The sequence below is a fragment of the Puma concolor genome, chromosome B2 (assembly GCF_028749965.1).
Source record: "Puma concolor isolate L17-30 chromosome B2, mPumCon1.1.hap2, whole genome shotgun sequence".
Taxonomy (NCBI): Eukaryota; Metazoa; Chordata; class Mammalia; order Carnivora; family Felidae; genus Puma; species Puma concolor.
Window position 1 is genome coordinate 17,709,819 of NC_141671.1, and position 23,204 is coordinate 17,733,022.

The 23,204-nt window shown below is 44.8% G+C and overlaps 1 protein-coding gene and 1 long non-coding RNA gene across 4 annotated transcripts in view; one reads left to right on the plus strand and one right to left on the minus strand.

The window, feature by feature from the left end:
* The window catches only part of NEDD9 (neural precursor cell expressed, developmentally down-regulated 9), a 185,407-nt gene that overhangs the window by 37,750 nt on the left and 124,453 nt on the right, over positions 1-23,204 (plus strand). Inside the window, exon 2 of one of the 3 annotated variants that reach the window (XM_086706290.1) lies at positions 2,644-2,693. The exons of the other annotated variants lie outside the window; for them this stretch is intronic. The gene's annotated coding sequence lies outside the window, so the exon portion shown is untranslated. The remainder of the gene's footprint in view (positions 1-2,643; positions 2,694-23,204) is intronic. 3 annotated transcript variants of the gene reach the window in all.
* Positions 19,068-23,204, minus strand: part of LOC112853676 (uncharacterized) — a 33,875-nt gene continuing 29,738 nt past the window's right edge. Inside the window, exons 3-4 of the long non-coding RNA XR_003222922.2 lie at positions 20,815-20,888; positions 19,068-19,378 (exon numbers count right to left, since the gene is read on the minus strand). This is a non-coding gene — a long non-coding RNA (uncharacterized LOC112853676). The remainder of the gene's footprint in view (positions 19,379-20,814; positions 20,889-23,204) is intronic.

Genomic DNA, 23,204 nt, shown 5'->3' on the forward strand with positions numbered 1-23,204 from the left:
ATGCATAGACGTAAAAGAGGTTGCCTCTGGAGAGGGGGAGTGGATGGCAGGGGCTGACAGGAAGCAGAAGACATTGTTCAGTCTATCCTGTGTCTTTTGAAATTAGTTCTAAACATACCTAAATTCAGACAATTTGTTTTCTTCAGTTGAAAAAATTAAAAAGTATAGGAGAAAGGAAAATAATGCCCACAATTTAATTGTCAGAACAGCTAGAATAGGACCTTCTTTTTCTTATTTGCGAAAAGAGCCAGAATCATGCCAGATGCTGGCCAGCACAATGGTAGTTCAACAGAGGACATTTAGGATAGCATCCTCCTCTCTGATATTACTTCACTTAAGGGCCCTTGGGTATATTCGTTAACTAGAACTGCTATTAAAAAATACCACAAACTGAGTGGCTTAACAAGAGAAGTTTATTATCTCACAGTTCTGGAGGCTTATAGTCTGAGACCAAGGTGTCCATGGGGCTTGTTCCTTCTTAGTGCTCTGGGGAAGAACCCATGCCTCTCCGCTAACTTCTGGTGCTTTGCTGGCAATTCTTGGCATTTCTTGGCTCATCGAAGCACCATCATGATCTCCACCTTCATTTTCACATAGCACTCTCCCTGTGTGCGTGTGTCTCTTTGCCCAAATTTCCCCCTTTCTCAAGAACATTGTATTGGATTAGTCATAATGGATTAGGGGGTCCACCCGAATGACCTCACTTTAACTTAACTAATTACATCTGCAACAACCCTATTTCCAGATTAGGTCCTATTCTGAGGCATTGGAGGTTTAGGACCTCAACATACGAATTTTGTGGGGGCACAACGCAACCCACAACACCAAATGACATTTCACTTATCCAGAATTATATTGCTCACAGAGGGGAAGCATTTTGCAGCATGTCTTTAAGGCACAGCTAATGGGATACATGCCCCAAATGGAGGAAGTGGATAAATGTTGGCCCCAATTGGAATACCTTAAAATTTGGGCATGGCTTACCCTCCTCATCTGAGGAAAGAGAGAGTCTAAACTTATTAACTAAAAATCACAGTTTCTACAGCCAGAGCAGGAAATCAATGAAAATAAGTTCAGATTCTTTCTCCTCCCCTCTCCCCATCCACACCAGCTAAGGGTTTATTCACTCTGTAATGTCTATGAAGCACCTACTCGGGTGTGGCACTCGCCTGAGATCTGATCACAAGGATGGACAGAGACCCTCCTGCCCTTCAGGTGGAGAAAAGAGACTCATAACATAATAATCATATTGCTATGGAAAATGCTAAGGTGGAGATGTGAACAAGACAGAAAACCCCTAACTCTACCTGGAGATGCCAAGGAAGGCTTCCTGTGGGAAAGCCTGAGTCAGAGAGTAAGTGATGCGGGTGAGGGCAGGGCAGAGAGGAGGAAGGGAGAGCAGAGTCCCAGGGGATTCGATGCTCATAGCAGGAGAAGGCCCAGACAGCCTTCGGGTGGCCTGGAATGGAGACACAGGAGTCGCATTTGAACCTTGGATGCACACAAGCTTCTGAAGTGTTTTAATCTTCAGCCTGAGGATTTTGGACTCCTTTGTCCTACAGACCCCCCTGGAGGATTTGGGGAAGCCACTTGGTCAGTTTTCCTTCTCAGGAAGACCCTTAGGAGAGAGAGTGAATTAAGGGTGGGAGAGACTAAAGACAGGGTGCCATGCAAGGAGAAATTTCTAGGTGAAAATAAGAGCAATAAACTCTGGTAGGAGTGACAGGACTAGAAAGTACAAGGACTACTTACTTTGCGTGTATCTTTGTTTTCTTAGCATTTTGTATGAATTTTTCAGATTACACACGCTCCATGTAAAAAATTTGGAAACCAAACTTTAAATGTAGATGGAATAAAATTAAAATGACCCTTAACTCCACTCCAGGAATAATCATTATGATTTTTATGTGTATATCCCATTAGGTTCTTTTCCAAATCATACATATGTATATACACATATGTAAACATTTCCTCAAACTATTTTATAACCTGCTTTCTCCACTCTGTATATATTCCCTCGTTCCATGAAGTGACTGGGCACAACTCGATTTCTAATGGATGTGCCATATTTATCTAGCCAGATTTGAAAAGTGTTAGAGAATTCTAAATAACAGCAGGAAGTGATGGGTTAGCTGATGGGGTATGAGGGGAAGGAGGAAAACCCGGACAGCCCCAACTTTTGAGCTAAAGCCTTTCTCTCTTTGGCTATCTGCTTGTTGTGGCCCGAAATGAAGGGTATGTCATGAAAAAGATATGGCAAAAGGATATGCGAGCGTATGTTCCATTCAATCTCAACAGTGGTGAAAATAACCACCGCTCGGGGCATGCAGACACAGCCCCATGTTCAGAAACTGCCAGAGCATTCATTAAGGTAGATGAAATGGTCTGCAATGAAATCCTCAAAGGATGTGGTAGATAAAGCAAATGTTCTCCTAAACACAGCTGCAGGCTGCCCAAATCCCTGCCTCACTTGATGAGCAATCTGAGCGAAGAAGCAAGTAGAGACAGCCTTCTCTGCCAGGGGGGGAAACTTCTCCAGGCTGTGTGGCCCTGGCCCGGCCTCTGCACCTGTCACTCGCCTGATGTCTTCCCCACATCCTGGGAGGGGTTGTTTGTCTTACCACTCCCTTGGTCTTTCCACAGCTAGACAGGAGGAGAAGGAGTGGCTTTTTGCAAGAGAGGCGTCTCTGCAGGTGAGACACCGTAAGTCCAAAGGAGGTGAATAATGAAGCTTATTCATTTCTGAAGAATGAAAAGGGGAGGTATTGGGAGATAAACAGACTAATTAATCAGGCACTTCATGTTAGGCTCAGTTTGCTTTCCATTGTCTAATGCAACTCCCACACTCCTGGGCTGCTTTAGAAAAGGTTTCTGGTTGAAATACAGTTTGTGTCTTTTGAAGGATCGGGAGCTGAAAGACATCCCTCTTCTAATCTTGTGGATGGAACATAATATATTCCGTCACTTTCTGGGTTGTTTTTTTCTTTTTTGGTTCATGGACCAAGCCTCAGAACAAAATATAATTTCTTCTCTTGCATCTGACAGGGACTTTCAGAAGGAAAACTTTTTCTTTCTTTCTTTCTTTCTTTCTTTCTTTCTTTCTTTCTTTCTTTCTTTCTTTCCTTCCTTCCTTCCTTCCTTCCTTCCTTCCTTCCTTGACTGAAATGTATGAATTACTTCTGTTCTCACTTTCTCCTTTCATTTTTTATTTGATGGGATTTAACTACATCTTTAACTATGTGGAGCTGATATGAGGGAAGTATTAACTTCTCTAATAGCATTTATTCTGCCAAAGAGAAAATATGGGATGTGCCTAGGTTGAAAAGGTCTCTATTATTTACAACTCACTGAAACTCACCCATTCCATCATTAAGCATTTATTAACCTGATATTACCTTTGTGCCCGGCACTGTGCTAGGCATTGGGGAAGCAAGGATGACTGCATTGTAGCATCACCCCTGGCCTTCAGGATCTCATAGTCAAGTTGCGGGGTAATTTCAATAGGACACGATGTGCACTACAATGAAGTTAAACATGGAGTGCAGAAGAGAATCTAATTCAAGGGCTGTTGAGGTTGTCACAGAGAAGATGCAAATGAGTCTGAGGGACGTGCATGTGCCAGAGGGTGGAGTTATAAGAAACCATGGAGTCCTTGGAGAACCAGAAAGATCTCAGTGTGATGGGAGCAAAGGTCAGAGGCATACATGTGGACAGTGAGCTCCCCTCTCCAGCCTGGAGGTAATGGAGACCACAGGTGAATTTTAAAGATTTTAAAAAGGGGAATTATATGGTCAAATTCATACTCAGTGGACTATGCCTTGAACCAGTGTTCAGTGCACCACTCCATATGAGTGATGACACCATCTCATGTAGCTAAAAGCTGGAAGTCTGATTGGAAACACTACCCCACAGGTCTGGTGATGGAAACAGGAAGGTAACTCAGGGCTTATAACCCTGAGATGAAAAAATATCAAGGACATTGCATAGACCTTATTGCTCTGCTTTTTCTCGGAAGGCAAACAAACATTAAAAAGACCCTCCTATGGCACCTTTTGGGATGAGCACTGGGTGTTGTATGGAAACCAATTTGACAATAAATTTCATATATATAAAAAAAAAAAAAAAAGACCCTCCTATGCTGCTCACTGTTACCAACATTTTCTTTTTTAATCTTCTATCTTTCATCCTAAATGCTCATGAAAGACATGTCGCTTCTGGTCCAAGTACGGGCCAATGGCAAAGCTTTTCATGTTTGTTGACCCAATAATCAGCCATTACACTCTCAAGACTTAGAGTGGATCAGTTTAAAAACAGCTATTAGTGCATTTGAACTGCAGCCCCCCACCCCATATGCCTGGGCTTGCTGCTTCCACCAAGAAGCTCCCACTTCCATCCAGGGAGGTATCATGTTTCTCAGCCTGTAAACACTGTTTGTGTCAAGTATGGTTTAATTTCAAACTCAGTTATGATGTTTAGCATGTATGGCCAGAGGAGACAAACCCAAAGGCTAGTGGCAAGATTGACCCAGTGTTCTGTTTTGAAGAATGGCACAGGGGTTGTTATGGGAAAGAGATGAAGCCCCTTTGTGTGCTTGCCTCAAGAAATTAGCTTTAAGTACCGTAGTTTTCTCTAATCAAGGATTCATTATGGAACTGCCATTTTATATTTAAACATCTTTTGAGCTCTTTATTTCTGCAGCCTTTGGTACTGGGATACAAAGCTCTTAAATCCCCCCCCCCACTACCGCCACTATTACACTATATTAAGTAATTGCCATAGAATGAGTGTTTGTGTCCCTCCACCCCCTCCATTCATGTGTTGAAGCCTAATCCTCAATGTAATAGTATTAGGAGGTGGACCTTTAGAAGGTGATTAGATCATGAGGGTGGAGTCCTCATGAATGGGATTAGTACTCCCATAAAAGAGACCCCAGAGAGCTCCCCTGTCCTTTACAGCATGTAAGGACACAGTGGGAAGATGTCTATGAATCAGGAAGAGAGTTCTCACCCGACACCAAATCTGCCTTGATCCTGGACTTCCCAGGCTCCACGACTGTGAGAAATGTACCATTTTTTAAATGTTTACTTAGTTTTGAGAAAGAGAGAGGGCACGTGAGTGAGGGAGGGGCAGAGAGAGAGAGAGGGAGACACAGAATCCGAAGCAGGCTCTGGGCTCTGAGCTGTCAGCACAGAGCCCGATGCAGGGCTGGCACTCACAAACTGTGAGATCATGACCTGAGCCGAAGCTGGATGTTTAACCGACTGAGCCACCCATATGCCCTAGAAATGTATGATTTTTCTTATTGCTCCCCCAATGGACTAACACAGAAATTGCTACTGAGCAGTGGGGTGCTACTATAAATGCAGCTAAAATGTGGAAGCTTTGGAACCAGGTGATGGAGTGTAGAAGAGTTTTGGGGTGCATGCTAGAAAAAGCAAACATTGCCAAAAATGTCCCACTAAGGGTGACTGTGATGAGGGCTCAGAAAGAAAAGGAGAATTGCAGAGAAGGCCTTGATCTTCTTAGAGGATACCTAAGTAATCGGGCAGAATGTTAGTAGAAATGTGGTCAGTAAAGGCCATTCTGATGAGGTCTCAGATGGAAAGGAGGAACATGTTATTGGAAACTAGAAGAAAGGCCATCCTTATTACCTACTGGAAAAGGACGTGGCTGAATTGTGTTCTTGTTCTAGTGTTGTGGAACGTACTACTAGTGAGTGATGGAATTAAATATTTAGAGGAACTGTTTCTAAGCAAAGTGTTGAAGGTGCAGCTTGGCTCCTCCTGACTGCTGATAGTAAAATTTGAGAAGAGAGAAAAGATTTAAAGATGAGATGGTTAAACAAAAAAGAAGCAGGACTTAAAGATTTAGAAAACTCTCAGCCTATCTATATTGCAAAAAGATGAGAACACTGGAAGTGTGGCCAGGCGACTATTTGATAAGGTTAGTATGGATCAGCCATCTCAACAGAAGCCAGGGGTAGTTCTCTAAGACAATGAAAGGATGACCCTGAAGCCAATTCAGAGGTCACTGGGGATACTACTCCTACCACGGCCCTGGGGGACAGAGTGATTTCAAAGGGTGGGGCCACAGAGAGCCCAGACTTGGGCTGTATCCGGTAGAACCATGGCATGGACAAGGCCATGTGGGGAGAGCTGCTGGGATCCAGCAGAAAGCCATGGTGGATCATGGCTCGGCAGAGAACTGGGGCAGGAACAGAGATGGAGCCCTAGCTGAGAGCCACTGAGGGGCTGTCCCACTGAACCATGGAGTGATGTTGGCACCCCAGTGGGCTGAAAAGCAGAGCGCTAAGCTGAAGATTATTATCCTTGAGGCTTGAGGTTTAATACTGCTTGTCCTATTAGAGTTTGGGCTTACAAGGGACCTGACACCACTTTCTTCTGTCCTGTTTCTCCATAGGAATGGCAGTGTCTATCCTATGCCTGCCCTACCACTGCATTTGCAAAGCAGGAGACTTATCTGATTTCACAGACTCACAACTGGAGAGGAATTTGCCTTAGGATGAACTTTGAGTCTTACCTGTATCTGATTTAGATGATATCTAGATAATACTTTGGAGTTTAGACTTCTGAATTGCTGCTGGAATAAAGTTAAGATTTTGAGGCTATTGTAATCAGTTGAGGTATTTTATATACAAGAGGATATAAATTTCAGGGGGACAGGGGCAGAATGCTGAAGACTGAATGTCTGCACCCTCCCCATTCATATAGTGAAAACTCATCCCCAATGTGATGGTATTTGGAGGTGGAGCCTTTGGAAGGTTGTTAAGTCATGAGATGAAGCCCACATGAATGGGATGAGTGCCCTTGTAAAGGAGACCCCAGAGAGATCTCTTGTCCCTTCCTTCATGTGAGGACATAGAAAGAATGTGTCTATGAGCCAAAAAGAGGTTCTCACCAGATACCAAATCTACCAGTGCTTTAATCTTGGACTTTCAAACTCCAGGATTGTGACAAATAACTTTCTGTGTTTACAAGCACACAGACTGTGGTATTTTTTATTATAATAACCTATGTGAACTAGGACAAAAAAACTTCCTTTCACTGTCCTAAATATACCTACCTTCCCCTCCATACCACTTTCTCCTCTGCCACGTTCAGGCAAACTAGAGACTTGTGAACAACTCAGTACTCACAATGATCTATTCTCTGGGTTATGCATCTCTCTCAACTCTGTCTTTCTGAGCAGAGGAATTCTCATTTTTGTTGTTGTTGTTGTTGTTGTTGTTGTTGTTGTTTTAGCTCTTTTTATACCAAAATCCCCATATCTCTGATATAACTTTGGTGGACTTACTCTTTCAGTTTGATCCCCATTGTTCCCCCGTGGGAATCACCAAAACAGATGCCACCAGGAAGCTCCAGCTTGAGCCCTAAGGGACGTTTAGGAAGACAGGGTTTGGCTTGGCCCGCTCTGATTTAGTTTACTTAGTATTTTCCCCAATATCAAGAAATATAGATAGATGTAGCTTACCCAGTGAGGTCGGTGACTTCTGTAGAAATTTTTACAGTGAGTACACAATATTCCATGTATGCAAATTGTTATCATAAGCTAGCCATTCAATGGATTATGTAAAAATAGGCCCTAAAACTCAATCCCCAAAGCAGGGCTAGATTAACTAGGAGGGATTTGCTTGCTTAAGGCACCAGCAGAATTCAAAGCAAATGGTTTTATCCAGAATTTTTATCCAGCAAATGGACTTATCCAGAATTTTGTGAGCAGGTCAAAAAAAAAAAAAAAAAGTTGTGTTTTGTGGTTCAGTATTGCTTTTGTTTGGGCTTACATACGGGAGGGGGCACCATATTACTTCAGTACTTGGAGACTTGGTCTAAGAACTAAAAGCATGTAGGAGAACAGGAGACAGGCTTGTCTTTGTCATATTCTTTGTCTTTCCTACTGCCCTTTGGTCCTGGTGTTCGCAGAACACGTGTCTGAATGGGAATGGTGAGTATTTGGCTTCTCTTCTCAACAGAATGCACATGATTAAAGTGAGCAAAGGTTACTTTTGCTACCTCTAGCCCATGACTTCACATCCTCCAGTTTATTCTAGATATCTCCCTCTTAGTCTGCCGCTCAGTCTCATGGTGTCCCCTCCTTCAGGTCAGAGCCTTCAGCTGTCTGGGATCCTGTCAAAACATCTTGCAGGTCCATTAGTCATATTAAAACTCAGCACCAGTTCTTTATACGTTAAAGGTCATCTCCCTCCCAGGGTAACGTGATACCAGTATGGGTCAAAGTCTTAGCTGAAAAAGGAGTGTCTAACTGAAGAATTGTAGTTGTAAACCGGCAGAGTAGATAACTGGGTAGGCAGGCTATCTCTCAGTGCTTCCAAGCCCCCATTATATGGACCTAGCTGCACTGTCCAGTATAGTAATCATTAACTGCATAGGACAATTACAATTTCATTAGTTAAAATTAAATAACATTTAAAATTCAATCCCTCACTCACATTGGCCACCTTTCAAGTGCTAAAGAACCACACATGTCTCATGGTGACCATGCTGGACAGCACCAATGTTAAACATTTCTCTTATCCCAAAAGTTCCACTGGATAGTGCAAGTTTAGACAATTACTTTCTTGGCCTATGCAGAGGTGGTCTACTCCCACCCTAATGCAGGATTTCTCAACCTTAGCACTACTGACATTGTAGATTGGGTCCTTTTTTGTTGTGGGTGGCCATTTAGAAACACCTCCGGCCTCCATCTCTTACATGCTAGTAGCACCCTTCTCCCTCTTGTGACCATCAAAAATATCTCCAGACATTGCCAACAAAACTGCTCTCTGTTGAGAATGACTGCACTAAAGTTGGCTGATGCTTTGGGGAGCGGGAGACATCTGTAAGCACTCTTGTGAGCAAGAAGGAAAGTTGTGAGCAGGAAGTTGTGAGCTCTTAGAGGGTGGGGACTCTGCAGGGGGCAGGCTGTGCACATTTCAAGTGCTCTTGAAACATTACAGATGAGGAGAATGTCAGAGTGACGTTTATAGCCAAGAAAGATATTCTTCCCTGGTCTTGGAAATTCCCTTGATGCTAAATTGTCATGTGTTTCAAAGCTCTAAAGAACTGCAGGGAAGGCTGTAAATCCAAAGGAAGGCAGAGAAAAGGCCCAAGAGACAGATTGTGGGTGAGTTAACTTATTCCAGCAAAGGTGAATGGGGTTGCCCCCGGCTTCACTCTGAGATTTTCAGCCTGGTGTGCTAAGCCCCCTGTTCCCAAAGTGGCCATTCATGCACTAAATGGCCATTACTGACTCATCAGCAGCTTGTCAGCTGTAAATTCTAATCCTAGGCCGGGTCTCTCTTCCCAAGACCAAAGTCATAAAGATGTTTGCCCTCACGCAGATCTCTGACATGCACTAGGCTGCCTGTATGTGTTTGTCTTTGGACCCTCTTGAGAGCTTAGCATTTCTCTCTGACCCATGCTTTACGTGGTACACGTTGCTCCTGACCACGATGGCATGCTTGTGCCTCGCCATGGAATTCTGAAGCAAGACACTAAGGGTGGAATCCAAAGACTGGAGGACTTAGAAGTCTCAAGCAAGCAAATGTTTTTCATTATTTGAGATACTAAGGAAGCCAAATTCTGAAATATTTATGGCCACAGCCTCCTTTGTGAGTTGTCAATGACCTCTTTCCTTTTAAGAGGCATCTTCTGGAGAGGGAGTCCTCGGCCTTCTCCCCCCCGGGGCCACTAACTCACAGCAAAGCTGAATCCACGTTTCCATGGGAAGACCAGTGGAAAGTTTGTTTGCTACACACTTCTAGCTGAAATGAATGGAACCAAGCTCAGGAGAAGTCCAAGTTTATCACAGAAGGCAAAGCAGAGACAAAGGACCACTACGTCAGCTGCCTACTTGTGGCTTTAATGTTGCTCCAATTGTTTTTCTGTTTTGAGGGACAATGTCAACCATCTCATAAATAAATGAAGACAATTATTCAACAGTTCTGTCAACATGGAAAGAAAAAAAAACACCCCATAGAATACTTTTTATACTTTATCTTGGGGTGAGGATGAGTTGCACAGTGTCTTCTTGGGTGACCTATGCTCTTTGCTTTTATCCAGGGGCTATCAAAATTAACCTGCTCCATCTGGAACTTCTGCCCAATGGCCTGACACCATGGAAGTTTGTCCAGTGTGACTTGAGCCCTCTTCCATGTCTAAGAATTCTTTATATAGAAGAATTAAAAGCTGGGGCGCCTGGGTGGCTCAGTTGGTTATGTCTCTGACTTTGGCTCAGGTCATGATCTCACGGTTTGTGGGTTCGAGCCCCACATTGGGCTCTGTGCTGACAGCTCAGAGCCTGGGACCTGCTTCAGATTCTGTGTCTCCCTCTCTCTCTATGCCCCTCCCCTGCTCATACTTTGTCTCTCTCTCTCTGTGTCTCAAAAATAAATAAATGTTAAAAAAAATTTTTTTTTTAATTTTTTTTTCCAACGTTTATTTATTTTTGGGACAGAGAGAGACAGAGCATGAACGGGGGAGGGGCAGAGAGAGAGGGAGACACAGAATCTGAAACAGGCTCCAGGCTCCGAGCCATCAGCCCAGAGCCTGACACAGGGCTGGAACTCACAGACCGCGAGATCGTGACCTGGCTGAAGTCGGACGCTTAACCGACTGCGCCACCCAGGCGCCCCCAAAAAAAATTTTTTTAAGAAGAATTAAAAGCCATTCTGTTAGTTGGTGTTTCCCAGTGGGGATACTTTCAACACTTTGAGTGGGCTGACTGTTCATCGCGACAGTGATCTCAAGGGTTATAATAGGACATATTAGCATTCCCAGATTCTGGGCACAAAATTCTACGGGTGACTGCCTTCAGTCACTGTCACAACCAGGTGCCTCCTAACACATTCATTTCCCAGCACCAGTTAGGGGGTATCTCTACCACCACTGAGTGCATTGCAAGAAGTTGGGACCCAGAGATACTGACACTAAGTGACTTGCTGCAGGTTACACAGCTAGCCAGTGGCCTAGATTGGTTGTGACCACACCACACCAGGACAGTGTCCATCTGTGTCTGTTGTCCTAGCACACTTATCAACAGTAATCCCTCTCACTCTCAAAGAAGTCCCCGTTTGGATAATAAATGATGTGGTCAGCCTACCTAAAACTCAAGTCTCCTAACCATCAATTTATTACTTTTCTGCTACACAACCTTCCTCTTTCTCTCTTTTTTGTGGCTTTCACACACCTTTCTTCCTATCTGAGTCCGTTTCTTGTGTTCTTGCAATCTAGTGATCCTCAAAGTTTGGGTGGGTATAAATCACAATGTCAAGTCCAGACTGCCTGAACTCTGGGGCCTTTCGTTCCTGAGTGGACAAGGAAACAAATCACCCCGAGAATAGGATCAACCAGGCCCAGGCGAGCCCACAGTCTTGATATTGACCAAGCCATGGACAGCTACCCACATGCTCCCACATTCTCAATGACAAAGGCTGGAGGGGGGCAGGAGCAGGGAAGCTGGTGAATTTTTTTTGACTTTTGCTTTAAATGAATCCACACTGGATTGAAAAGAAATACACTGTAAAACACCACCCATTAGGCTGTGCACGTGCAGCACGTTCAGATAACTCAAATATGGCATCCGTATTCTTTGATAACACTTTGAAATACCCTAGTGAACAATAAAAGTTAGGAAGAATCCAGGAAGAATCATAACAAAATCAATCCCTTTTCCTCGTGTGCCCCACGGGGCCAAAAGTACCAGCGTCTTTAATTGGTATATCGGGACCACCCTCAGGAATTTCTTATGTGCTAGAAGCACACAATGCAATTTTGGTGGGGTCCTGCAGCAAGCTGTGATCATGAGCTGAGGGCAGCCTCGTTCTGCAGCTGTGCTTGGTTTACTATATTGCTTTTAACTTGCACAGGAGCTAAAAATACTCGTGCAAAAAAAAAAAAAGGCCTTCTGATAACAAAGCTCGGTGGACTTGAGCGAAGCTAGATACGATGAAAATTTCTCCATGCGGAGGTGGACCATAAAAATGGCTTCTTTTTAACGTAAGGAACTTGGCTGTACTGTTTAATGAAGAGGCTGTTGTACTGACAAGTCTTTCTAATGAGTACTTTTCCTGACAGCCTTGGAAATACCTCTTCACGGAATTCATTCACTCCACGGTGAACAACGCAGTCTCCCGTGCTAGCAAACCTCGGTCTGACTCCATTGTATCCCTAAGGAGGCTGTGTGATCTCAGGCACGTTACTTAACCTTCCTTGGCCTCAGCTTCCCCAATTGTGAAATAAGGATACCAGCCTCCACCTTACAGATACTAATTGTGTTGGTGTGAAAGGCGGAAGACGATAATGCATATAAAGTACTTATCATAGTGCCAGGCTCATATTAGCTGCCGTTATGGTTATCTACTCTGAGCCTTTTGAGATCAGTCGCGGGCCAAGTGCTGCACAAGGCTGTGGGACTTCAAAAGTTAATAAGGTAAAGATTCGGAATCAACGTCTTTCTAACTTAAGGGTAGTAAATATACACACAAATACTTACATTGGGACGTTAAGTGGCACGTAAGGAGAGGCTATTTGCATCTGTGGTGAATTCTCGAAGGTGGATAAAAATTCTCCAGGCAGAGAGGGTAAGAAGGCATTCCAAGATGGCTCAAGTAACCATGTACCTAGATGAGGAGAAAACGATGATAACTTTTTGTGAAGTATAGTCAATATACAGTGTTACATTAGTTTCAGGGACACAATACAGCGATTCAACAGTTCTACCCATTTCTTAGTGCTCAACATGGTAAGTGTGCTCTGAATCCCCTTCATCCGTTTTACCCATCCTCCCGCCCACCTCCCCTCTGGCAACCACCAGACTGTTCTCTGTATTTAAGAGCCCGGTTTTTGTTTGTCTCTTTTTTCTTTGGTTGTTTGCTTTGTTTCTTAGATTCCACATATGAGAGAAATCATACGGTATTTGTCTTTTTCCTGACTGGCTTATTTTGCTTAGCATTATACTCTCTAGCTCCATCCAGGTCATTGCAAATGGCAAGATTTCTTTTCTTTTCTTTCTTTCTTTTTTTTGGGGGGGGGTGCTGAATATTCCATTGTACGTATGTATGGAATATGTCTTCCAAGATGGATTCCACATCTTCTTTATCCATTCATCTATCAGTGAATTAGTGCTTTCATTCTCTTTAAGTAAATACCCAAGACTGGAATTATTGGATGCTATGGTAGTTCTTTTTTTAGTTTTTTGAGGAAACCCCATATTCTTTTCCGCAGCGGCTGCACCAGTTTGCACGAGGGTTCCTTTTGCTCCACATCCTCAACAACACCTGTTGTTTTGTGTGTTGTTGAGTGTAGCCATTCTGACAGGTGTGAGGTGATATCTCATTGTGACTTGAATTTGCATTTCCCTGGCGATGAGTGACGTTGAGCATCTTTGCATGTGTCCGTTGGCCACGTGTATGTCTTCTTCAGAAAAACATCTGTTCAGGTCCTTTCCCCATGTTTCGGGGTTGTGGAGCTGTAAAAGTCCTTTATATATTTTGGATAATAACCCCTTATCAGATATATCATCTGCAAATGTCGTTCATTCTGTAGACTGCTTGATGGTTTCTTTCACTGTGCAAAAGCTGTTTATTTGGATGTAGCCCCAATAGTTGACTTTTGTTTTCATTTCCCTTGCCAAGGAGACATATCTAGAAAAAATGTTTCTATGGCTAATGTCAAAGAAATTACTGCCTCTGTTTTCTTCTAGGAATTTTATGATGTCAGGTCTCACCTTTAGGTCTTTAATCCATGTGCAGTTTATTTTTGTGTATGGTGCAAGAAAGTGGTCCAATTTCATTCTTTTGCACGTCACCGTCCAGTTTTCCCAGCACCGTTTGTTAAAGAGGCTGTCTTTTTTCCACTGGTAAACTTTTGTTTTAGTTTCAGCCTGATTTTCACAGCGTGGATTATGACTAATTTAAAAAGGTAGGACAAAGCCTGTTGTTTGTAAGTTTTGCTCCCCTGTCTCCCAGCAAACACGATGAGCTGGAGACGTTGTGGCACCAAGAAGATCGTTAGGTCAAAAGAGCACATCCCCCTGAGGTCCGAGCCATTCAGTCTTCTCTCATCTGGGTCTCAGCCCAGATCTGTCCGGAACATTGCTTGCTGGCAGAGTAGTCCGTGATGGGCCAGCTCTCCAAAGGGCTTTCCAAATGCCCTCTGACCGGCACAGAAAGATTTTTTTGTGTCAAACGTTTCAGTGTAAACCCCAGAAACCAACATATACAGCGGGCTCCTTTGGCCATGTCTGTAGTGTTGTTTCCTACCCCACCACCTGATCAGAGGCACGTGATCATTGACACCTTACCGAACCCGTGGCCTTGGCAGAGAGAATTATAGAACTGGGAAGGATAGGTGAGCTTGCCCACAGCGCACTCAAATGTTTCAGCTGGAGAGGTCCTGGGTTTCAGGTGACGTAGAGATGCTGTTTTCGGTTGAATGAAAGTGACCGTTTCAGAGATCTTCCCAGGAAAAACTGGCCAGGCAGTGGGACCATGAAGGTAAGGAGCAGGCAAAGGGGTGCTACCAGAGGAAGTCACAGAGCGGCTGGCTTGGTAACCCCCAGGGGAGCCTGGATTCAGTGTCCTGGAGGGGTTCACCGGAGCTACCGTATTTATACCTCTGAATCTCTCAGCCACTGGGTCAGCACTGCTCCCAGGGAACATCCTGCCTGCTGTCCGCGCACACAGGCCAATGGATTCCTACAGCCTTAGCACAGTCCCCCCACGAAGAGACACTGGCTCTGGCCTTAGAAAATAAAAGCACACAGGCAGAGCTCAGTGCAAAATGGAAATGTAGGCACCCATTTTTTTTTAAAGCAAGAAAAAGATGCCATTAGAGGTACTGAAATAAAAGCGTTCCCCTTTCATCCACAGTCTCTCTTTTCACTTGTCACAGCTTGTTTTTTTTTTTTTTTTAATTTGCTATTTCATGCCGCTCTGAGAAGAGGGACATTTAAATTTTAAATTATTAGCGTGAATTTTGCCTTTCATCTCTACATTGTGTGATGCCGGTTGTAAATGCAAATACAAGAGCGTTTAACTCATATGCTCATCGCCAGAATTACCCAATTTGCATATTTTGTTCTCACCGTCAGGGTGGAAAAGCTGCGCAAAACTAACTCAGCTGCTTTTATGTCATTTCTTGATCACGCCCATTGTACTAACAGTCGCCACCTTTGGCTTAGAAGGTAAAGAAGGATAAGAAGGAAAGGAGCTCAGGGTTAGCGAGTACAGGGACGTAACGTCAGTACGAACGGACGAAGGGTATTTTGGTCATTGGTATGTCTTAGCATGTCATTCCTTTCTTTCTGTGTTTGAAGCAAGTTTTGGTTCGGAAGGAAAGTGTGGCCACTGGGGGCGGCCAGTGTCCCGCCCTCTCCCAGCTTAACCAGTGGAAGACCACTAGTGGTGTTCCTTTTGAATCGCCAAGAACTGCCGCACATGTGGGTCCACTGGAATCCCAGTTCCCGGCGAACACGCTACAAGCACGGAGTCATGAGAAAAGGCAGACACTCATATTGTATGCATCTCTCGTGTTCTTGTGCGTGCTCTGTTGTCCCATCAGAGTTCACTTACAACATACAAGTTCAAAGAAAAACACTATTAAGAATTTTAATATGGTGGCAACAGAGCCTTTAAACCCAGCCTGGGGTCCTTCTGAGAAGGGTCACACATACCATGACGGTGACCCGGCAAGCAGGAAGACAGCATGTACGAAAATGCTAAAGAGACCCCAGGGCACATGGGTGGAGCCCAGAGAAAGAAAACTAGGAGGCTGGGCCTGCACCCAGGGGAGTTAGTGCAGGAGGAGTCCAGAACAACCAAAGAGACTGATTCTCAGAGGTTACAGCCCTAGAGCACAAGGCATGTCAGGAAAGAGGAGACAAGAAGAGACAGGGGATCAAGTGGAGGGAACAAAGTCGGAGCTCTGGTTAGCCAAGACACAAGTCACTAAACTGGAGGCACGGGGAGAAGTCCACGAAACAAAGCCAAGGATCACACAGAGGGGCAAGATACCAGCAAAGGTTAACACAAACCAATGGCCATTTGGATCTGATCGCATCCCAGAATGCTGAGCACCCCAGTGGCATCCCTGTAAGCGTGGAAGGTACTTGTCATGGGCCTGCGAGGGGCAACCTCCCTCCCAGATCCTTCCCACCGCTCCAACCTCCTGGTAGAAAATGAGACAATCACTCTCTCACTCCTGCAGAGAGCAATTCCTTCCCCTTCACCAAAGCTCTAGGAATGCTTGTCCCCATGGCTTCATTGTGGAAACGAGCTGGAAACTGGCCCCGTGGAACGTGTGACATGGAACGCGGTCATGGTGACCCGTCAGTTCGCAGGCCACTGGGTCCCGTGGTTCATCCATAAGACTTTGCAATAACAGCAGCTGGAGACTGTCACTTGGGCGGTGTGTAAGCCACCTGCAGGCCTCCTTCTGTCATTCATGACTCAGTCATCTGTGTTAACTCACAGCAGGGTTTCTAAACGTTGGCAATATTCACATTTTGAGCCAGATAATCCCCTGTGTGAGCAACTGTCCTATGCACCATTAGACGGTTAGCAGCACACCTGACCTCTGCCCAGTGGATACCAGTAGTGTCTCCCAGGTGTGACAATCAAAAATGTCTCCAGACGTTGCCCCGTGTGCCCTAGGGTGCATAATCGCCCTCAGTGAGTCAGTGACTTAGAGTATGTGGCCCCTGCTGAGGAACACACCTACAAAGACATCACTTTCACTATGTGCTCTTAGCTGACTTACTCCACCCTTTTTTTATAATGCTTATTTATTTTTGAAAGAGAGAGAGAGAGTGTGTGTGTGAGCAGGGGAGGGGCGGGGAAGGAGATACAGAATCTGAAGCAGGCTCCCGGCTCTATCAGCACAGAGCCCAAGGTGGGGCTCGAACCGACAAACCATGAGATCATGGTCTGAGCAGAAGTCAGACGCTTAACCGACGGAGCCACCCGGGTGCTCCTGACTTATCCGACTTGTCTGTTAACTTGCATCTTTTTTTCTGAAAGCGTCTCTTTAGGGTCTCATCTTCCTGAGAACACAATATCCCCCCCTCTTGGCTATGCTAATAGGGCCTTAGCTGGTAGTAAAGCCACGTAATGGATAAGTCTTCTTGTTCTTGTCCATCCAAAAGGAGTTACGTGAGCCGTTGCAAACTGCTGCAAAACATGCATCTCAAGGTCTGCAAAGATTACCGGAAGCTCACCATCCCTTTTTTTTCTCTCCCTTAGGGCATAGTGTACGAATGCCTGGCAAGACCTCTGTTTGCTAGCCTTGCCATATGTCTTATCTCATTTAATCCTCAAGGAAAAAGTATAGATAACTCCTATAAAATGCCATATCCATTTTTACAGATGGGAAAATGAGGCTGGCAGTTACGAAGTAACTTGCCCAACATCACCCCAGTCACCCCAGTAGTAAATGGATTTGAACTCCAGTTTTTTTGGGGGCTGCTAATCTAAGACCTTCTCACTTCTACCAATGCTTTTCAACTTTACTGCACATAGGAATCACCGGGAATGGGCAGGGGAGGGGTGTGGAGATCATGAACAATGCAGATTCCCAGGCCTTCTCCCACAGAGACTCAGAAGATAGTTTTAGGACAGGTCCAAAGAATCAGGATTTTAATGTTTATTTATTTATTTGCGAGACAGAGAGAGAAAGAGAGCTTGCATCAGCAGGGGAGGGGGAGAGAGAATCCCAAGGAGGCTCCATGCTGTCAGCACAGAACCCAAGGGGAGGCTCCAACTCATGAACCATGAGGTATGACCTGAGTTGAGATCAAGAGTGGGCCGCTGAACCAACTGAGCCAGCCAGGTACCCCTCCCCGCCAAGAACCAGGACTTTAAACAAGTGCTCCCAGTGATTCTAATGCAGGTGGTCTAAATCCTTGGCATTCCCTGGAATCATTGCCTACCCTGGTTAGATCATGAAAAGTCTGGATCAGCTCGGAAGTTGGATGTCTGCATACTTTAGCTTTCAAATAGTCTGGAAAACAAGGGTTATAAGACATCTCAGTATGATGTGTTTCCAGGAAAAAAAATGTTAGCAAACCATAAGAAGAAGAATATTTGGAGGGCTCAGTTCCCATTAGAATTCAGCAAATGCTCCAGAGAATCTCCCAAGGTTCAGATCTAGTTTAAGGGGGAAAAAAACGTCGGAGGCAGGTTAGACTTGCAGACTTGAGTTTCTGACATGAGATCATGAGCCAAATCAAGAGTCGGACACTTAACTGACTGAGCCTCCCAGGAGCCCCACAATTTGAGGTTTCTACACCTTAGTGTGAGTTTTGAGTCACAGTTTTCTATCTGCCTCAGACACGGTAACATTTTAGGCCTATTCTCCATTGCTGAATATTGAGGAATAGTAGACTTTATCACAGGGAAGGAATTTCCAGTCTCATTCTTATAATATTGTTTTGAGTCACAGTTTTCTATCTGCCTCAGACACGGTAACATTTTAGGCCTATTCTCCATTGCTGAATATTGAGGAATAGTAGACTTTATCACAGGGAAGGAATTTCCAGTCTCATTCTTATAATATTTCACAGGATAGTGGGGAAGGAAGGGAGGTGGTCATTGTAAGGACAAGAATAGATCTCACGGTACCAGAAGCAGAAATGCGGTTATGCTCCCAAGTTCCCATGTGGAGAGGGGCTGTGTGAGTGACTCAGTGCGTGTGCGTGTGTGTGTGTTTGTGTATGAAGGACTTTTGAGTCTAAACTTGGGCCAGGCATTCATCCCAGGTCCAGGCAGCTGTGAACAGTAAAGTGCAACCATGTTGCCCAGACGGAAACCTGGAACCGACCTCTGAGTGAACAGGACAACCAAGGGCGTCTATTTGAGCTGGGGAGATGTTTCAAATGGCGTGTGCGACAACCCCAAAACAAAATGGCTTATCATCATTACTTTATTTAAAATTTTTTTTTTATATTCACTTATTTTAGACAGAGAGAGAGACAAACTGTGAGTGGGGAGGGGCGGAGAGAGAGGGAGACACAGAATCCGAAACAGGCTCCAGGCTCCGAGCTGTCAGCACAGAGCCCGACACGGGGCTCAAACCCACAAACTTCGAGATCGTGACCTGAGCCGAAGTCAGACACTCAACCGACTGAGCCACCCAGGTGCCCCGACCACCGTTACTTTAATAACAAAAAAGATCATAAAAATAGAGCAGAAACCAAATAAATTCTCTGTGCCCAATAAACCTCTCAGTGAAATCACCTCCCTGGCTTCTGAGGTTATCCCATCGCTGTGTCAGAAATAAAACGGGGTGAGCTGGGCAAATCTTCACCTCTGCCTCAGGTTCTCTTCAGCAGGTAGTTTCCTAAAAACTGGCGTATCAAAGAAGATCTGTAGAGTAAAGCAAACAGAAAAAGTTTTTTACATTTTTTAAAACAAAAGTGTCTCTTTCATGAGTATCGGAAAAAAAAAAAAAAAAAGAACCCAACAGATTTCAGGGCTCGCCTATAGGGCATATTTCAAAGTGATGTGTAATGTCACTTTAGGAAAGTGAGCTGTTTCTTTTTTCAACCTAAAGATAAAATGACCAGGGAGAAGGCAGCCAAGACTCTGAGTAATCTTATTGAGGGTTCCATTTTCTGAGTATGAACTTATGCTAGCAACGGCTCCTTAGTAACATGAAAACAAGCCAAGCTAGGCAGTCCCGCATTTATGAGACATAACCTCCAAGGCAGCAAAGTCTGAAGGCTAATTCTGGTTACATAACGTTCATGAGTCACCGATGCCATCAGATATTACAGACAACTAGACAGTCACCCGCCCTCTCCCTGCATTTTCAGAGCACGTAGGCTCCCATGGACCTCATTCATCCAACACTTGCCTTTCGCTCTCCCTTCTTGCCTTATTTCCTATCTTGTTCCTTTTCTTTTCTTCTCCACTCTGTGCTATATTAGTCAGGGTCCTCCACAGACACAGCAGTAGTAGCATGGATATATAGCTATAGATATTATGATTTAGTGTAAGGAAGTGAATCATATAAATATAAAGATGAACAAATCCAAAGGTCTGCAGTCCGTTCAAAAGTCAGCTGTATATATAACTGCTCATGGGTTTTCTCCCCACATGACCTTCCCCACATGACCCTGGAACCTAACATGTCGTGTTAAGTTCATCATTTGCTCCCCGACTTAATTCTGAATTTTCTTTCTCAGGATGATGCTATCATCCACCCAATCTCCTCCACTTCTATCTGGGAGACAATTATTACAAACACTCCCTCCAACCTCACCTTCGAATTCCAATCGGATATTACACTTTATCCCCCGACTGCCTAAATAGCTACTTGCTCGTCATTGTTTCTGTCTTGAGCTTAATGGGGACCCTCTGGTTTTGCATCTGGATTTTAGCAAAGCTCTGTGATGGATTTCTCGCCACCTCCACACCAGCCGCCTTTCCAATTCATCCACTGGATTCAGTGTGATTTTTATGACAAAGAAAAGTGATCGCATTACTTCCCAGTTAAAAGCTTTCAAAGTCTTCCCCTTTGCCTTGAGGATAAAGTGGCCAGAAAATTTCAGTGGTCCAGCAGCAAGAGTTAAGACAGTGGGAGCTGGCATGGCAGGTTGGGGAGCGGGGGGCAGGGAGAAGGAGACCTTAAGGAGATAGAAAGGGCAAGACCCCATTGCTGAGGCGATGTGGGCAGTGACCATAAAGAAAGCACTGACGAAAACCTCTCTGCTTCTGCCTTGGATGACTGAGTAAATCACGGTCCCGTTCTCCGAGACTGGGGACAGACACTGTTCTCTCTTCGTGGCCAGTTGTGTTACCTGGGTGGGGCGCCAACGTCTGGGGAACCAAGCCTTCAGGAAACCTGAAAGTTTGGGTGGAGATGAGTCAGAGCCTAGTAAAGAAAAAGAAATAAAAATTAATACCAGATGGGGAAAGAAGGCAGTTGAAAGTCCCTGTAAACAGCATCCAAGAACTCCACAGGAGTGGAAGGTGCAGCAATGTCCTCTCTTCTGCTAAGAGATTCCTGAAAATTTGCTGGCAGAGACCAGGAAAAGAATCAGGGCCGTGAGCTCAGCAAGACATTACCTAAGTGCGGAAGGGTTTAAAGGACCTCATAACTCCGACTTCCACCCTCGTTTATTTCACGATCATTGCCATGCCCTCTTTCTTGGTCAGGGTTTTGGCCGCAGTTTGGAGTATCTTGATGTTTGTAAAAAATCTTAAAACACGTGTTACTTCATTGCTATGCTCCCAGGGTGCACATGTGGATGTGCCCTTGGATGAACCCACAGCCCTGTTCGTCCCACTGTTTACTGAGTCTTACCCATTTGCAACAAAGGGAAGGCTTGTTTCGTAGATCTCGAGAACACACCTGGGAATTTCCAACTCACTTAAAAGCCAGTCCCTTGCAGGGATCATTCTGAAAGAACCGAGGTCACTTGAAAGGCTATACCCCAACATTTAAATGGCTGCAACTGGGCCAAACCACCCAGTTTGAATGTTTAGCCAAATTCCAGTGTGTCCGATGCATTGGGGTATTAAATCCCCGACAAATTCCTCTTTGGCGTGGCCTGACGAGATCACGGGTATTTATTTACTGTTTTGACACAAATGGAAAAAATATATACCGTAACTAAAAAGAAGTTTCTTAGGTAACCTGGTTAGAATCCTGAATGAGGCCCAAGGGCAAGCTGAGGCACACAATCTTTCTGCCAAAGCACAGCAAAGAATCTGACTTTTTCTCTGCAAGCAGGTGCCTGATGGACTATTTTATGAAGGGTTTTAATTAACTCTTTCTGTCTTAGTTACCTACCCAAATAAACTATGTGAATCCCAATATGGTAGAAGGCCTCCATCAGCTGGCAAGCAACATCTCAGAAAAGCTCCACAGCCCAGGGACATAAAACTCCCAAGGAAGACAACTTAGTAAGTGCGTAGTTTCCAGAGGCCTCTATTTCAGGTGCTGTCAGCAGCCAGACAGTGGAAAGCCAGTGTGCTCCGCTGAGTGCATCGTCCCAGTTCCAGAATCGCGTTTACGCGGAAATGTAAGGGGCACCCGGCTGGTTTTAGCCCCTGCTCTGTTCCTCTTTCTCCAGGTCTCCTCCTCTGGGGGAGCATTGCCCAGTCTCCTGATGAGGGTCTTTCTGACACGTTTGCCCTTAAGCCTGACCTCAGGATACTCCCCAGGTGGTGAAGGCGTAACATCTTTGATGTTCACAACTGATAAATGCTTAGCTTCTGTGCCTTTTAATTACATAGTGCTGCAATTTCACTGGCACCTCCAAGGCCTTATCTAAAAGGCACAGCAAAGTAGAAACATCACCAAGGGTGACAGGGTCAGAGATAGACTGAGACATAGAGACGGAGAGAGAAAGATACTGTTTATGGTCAATAATGCCTTTCCTGGTGTCCGACAAATTACATATCCAGGTGATAACCTATATGACATGTGCAACTGAGGACACACGCTTTTCTGGCTTTTCATCTTGCACATGAGGAAACAGGCAGAGAAATGGCTGAGTTGCCCAAAGTCACACACAATGGGGACTAGGGCCCAGGTCTCCTGACTTCTAGGGCACTCCCTACCACGAACATCGCCAGCTGTATATGGTGGCATGGGAGATAGAGAAGGTTGGAGAACCTGGTTTATGCTAGTAGCTCCGCAGTTCCTTTCCCCTCAAGGATTCCATTTCAGGTCCTTCAATATGAGGTTCAGATACCACATAGAGAAACATCCAAGGATAAATAAGAAAAATGTAGACTTGGGGCTCCACTGGCTTCCATATAGGAAATGAAACTATTGGCCAGGAAATGAGGAACTTAAGACAGACTGGTCTGAGGAAGTCACAGGACTGCCTTCCTCCACTGTGCTTACCCCATCCCGCAGGTAACTGTCCTACAAGCAGAAACCCTGCCATTTTACCCAGGCCTAGGTCAAGAGCACTGCCCCCTCTTAATCTCTTGGTGGATTCCACCTCACCCCCTCCTTCCTTTAGAAAGAAGTTCTGTTTTTTGTTGTTGTTGTTTTTTATCACCAAGACTTCTCACAGAGCTTCAGGGAGTTTACTTCAGCATATGGCCTCAGTCAACAAATACTTACTGAGCACCTACTGTGCACCAGATATCGAATTAGGTCCTGGGGAAACAAAGATGGGGCAGCCACAGTTATTACCCTCAAGAACTCATTAGCTGCACATCCTGTTCGTGC